This window comes from Typopeltis vanoorti, chromosome 18 (genome assembly GCF_054136105.1).
Source record: "Typopeltis vanoorti isolate ZY-2024b chromosome 18, IOZ_Tvanoo_1.0, whole genome shotgun sequence".
Lineage (NCBI taxonomy): Eukaryota > Metazoa > Arthropoda > Arachnida > Uropygi > Thelyphonidae > Typopeltis > Typopeltis vanoorti.
In genome coordinates, this window is record NC_143566.1 from 24,514,345 (window position 1) to 24,517,418 (window position 3,074).

The window sequence follows — 3,074 nt, forward strand, 5'->3', positions numbered from 1 at the left end:
ACAGAGTCTTTCATACCACTCCTTGAACTCATTGACCGTTCATGCTCTCACCACTCTATCAGGCAATTCATTGCGACCACTCTCAATGCAAAGAAACCCCTCTTTACCCTCTTGCTCACAACTTCCTTTCATAACTTCCAGGGATGACCCCTTATTCTTGCTTCTTTCCCCTGTTCCACCAAACAAAATAACTCCCCAGTGTCAACCCTGTAACTACCTCTCAACAGTTTAAAAGTCTCATAAACTCTGCAGTCCACATTCCCTCAGCCTATCTTCATAACTAACATAATACAGTCCTGATACCATCTTTGTTATCTGTCTCTGCACTCTTTCCAAAGTCAATTTATCCCTTCAAATCCTGGGGACCAAATCTGAGCACAACAATCCACGTGTGGTCTAATAAGAGCTTTATACAATGGAATGACAACTCTTTTATCTTTGCAGGTCAGCATCCTTCTCATTGCAGTAATCGGAGTTACCTTTGCCACCTTTGCAATATGTTCCCTGAATTTCAGGTTTCCGTCAATCATCACCCCCCAGATCCATTATCTCCCCCACTTCCTCCAGTACAGTTCCTCCAACAGAGTATGCAGCCTCCCATCAATGTATCTCAAACATCAAGACTTCGCATTTAGTTGAATTAAACTGAATGCCCATTCATTTGCCCATTCGTCCAGTTTATTCAAATCCTCTTCCAGGGCCACCACATCTGCACTATTACTAATAACCTTGCCCAGCTTCATCATCTGCAGACAACTGAATATCCCCCTTGCAATCCATTGACAATGTCATTGATATAAAGGTTAAACAATATAGGTCCCTGTATGAGACATGTGGGACCCCACTTGTAACCTTCTGCCTCCTTGATACTGCTCCCCCCCGCATACACAACTCTCTCATACCTATCAGACAGTCAATCCCAAATCCAGTTCACTAACCTGACTCATGCTGCAACATAAATATCAGCTTATCATGTGGTATCCTCTCAAATGCCTTTCTAAAATCCCCCAAAAAAATCACAGAATAGCCTCTCCCTCATCCACTGCTCTTGTCACTTTATTATAAAAGGTAATCATATTATTAAAAGAAGAGCACCCTTAATACATATATGCTGACTTTCACAAATAACATTGCTCTCATCTATCCAATGTTGTAAATGATCCCTCACTAATTTCTCAAGATCTTAACAACTACTGATGAAATGCAAACTGGTCTGTAGTTCAACACTTACGGCCTCCTACCACCCTTATGCAGTGGCATTATCTTACCATCCTTCCACTCCTTAAGTACCTTTCCCATGGCCAGACTCTCATTGAAAAGCCAGGTCAATGGAGCTGTCAGTTCTTGAGCACATTCTCTCAAAACCCATGGCAAAATCCCATTGACATCCAGAGTCCTCAGTATTTGAAACACACTCTCTTCTTGCACTTCTAATCTCTAACCTACCCTATCCCTCTAGTAAATACAGACAAAACCTACTTCTTCAGGATGAAATACCCCAATAAAGTGTTCATTGAACAACTCCATTATGTCCTTTGCATCAATCAATCACCCTATTCTCATTTTTATCTAACAATGTCATTTTTTCACAATCATTTTCCCTCCTACTGGTCACATAACAAAAGAATTCTTTAGAATTTTCTTTGGATCTCAGGACAAATCTCTTCTCATGTTCCAGTTTTGCCTTCCTTACCATACCAGTCTTATATTCTTCATACATCTGCTCTCCACCCCTCCTCTCCTTATATCTCTTCCATAATCTCTTTTTTACCTTCAGTTCCTGTTTGATATTGTTTGTCATCCACTTTACACCAAATTGCATTCTTTTCTTCACTTGCAGTATACAGCTTGCTATTAAAAGTATTCATCTACATAATGAATACTTTTAACAGATTCTACTAAGGCAAGTAGACGAGTTGCCCAGTCGTGTAAGCAATGTTTGCACATTGCTTACACGACTGGGCAACTTACAATCTCTTCATGTGCAAATGTGCTATGCATTATGGAATACTAAGGCAAGTGACATGAAGTCATCATTGGTGATTGGTCATCATTGTCAAACATCTGTAACAAAGGAGGCCTTTGCTGTTGGACACCTGTAATATTTTCATTATTATTATTATTTCTCTGATTAGGAGTGTCAGAAATTTATTGATTTTAGTATTTAGTAATCCAGGTTCATCATGCACTCGCATTAAAAAAAAGTGCCTGGTTATTTGTTGCAACCATAACCAATAAATACAAGTCTGCCGCAACCTCCCCTTTTCTGTGCCAGCCAGTAAGTGGGCATACCAGATGTCTGTTGTGCCTTTCAGAAATTTAAATTAACTTTGCTGCTTGCATAATATACATTAGCAGTTTTTATTTTTTGCAGTGCTAGGACACTACCTATGCAAACTGTTGAAAGTTTGTCTCGTGCCTCCCCCCCACACACACACACAAAACAGCAGTACTTGTCTAGGAACATATGAATTATCGGAGATTTTATTGTTTATTTTAAAAGGCAAATGTAAATTCTGTGGATGATCTTTACAGTGGGAGTGGTTCCAATGACCACCATCCTTTGCCAATCAGGAATGGATGGCATGTAAGAATTGTAATGTTTCTGAAAGTGTGGATAAAAGCCACCATCTGTTTAATGACAGATCATTTGATATGGAGATAATATATTATGGTGATAAATGTTTCAATCTTAATATAATTAAGATTTTATTTTTATTTAGTAATTATTTTTATTATTAGTGAGGGAATTATTTTTATTTAGTAATGTCTCAAGTATGTGTCAGAATGGCCAAGTGGTCTAAGGCACCAGACTTAAGATCTGGTCGTCGAATGACGGCGTGGGTTCGAACCCCACTTCCGACAAAATTTTTGCCAGCCTGGTTGGCCAAGTGGTTAGTGCAGGGGTGGCCAACCTATGGCGCATGCGCCAAAAGTGGCACATTGCATGATTAGAAGTGGCGCACTGAACCCCAGAGAAAAATATAAAAAAAAATGTATACGATTTATATATATATATATATATATATATATATATAAACACACAATTAACCTATGACTGAATTCTAGAGTGT

At 38.9% G+C, this 3,074-nt stretch overlaps 1 non-coding gene across 1 annotated transcript; it reads left to right on the forward strand.

Annotated features, from left to right (window-relative positions):
• The first annotated feature begins 2,781 nt into the window (after positions 1-2,781).
• On the forward strand, positions 2,782-2,865 carry TRNAL-UAA (transfer RNA leucine (anticodon UAA)). The gene has a single exon. It is a non-coding gene; the product is annotated as a tRNA-Leu (tRNA).
• The last annotated feature ends 209 nt before the right edge of the window (positions 2,866-3,074 follow it).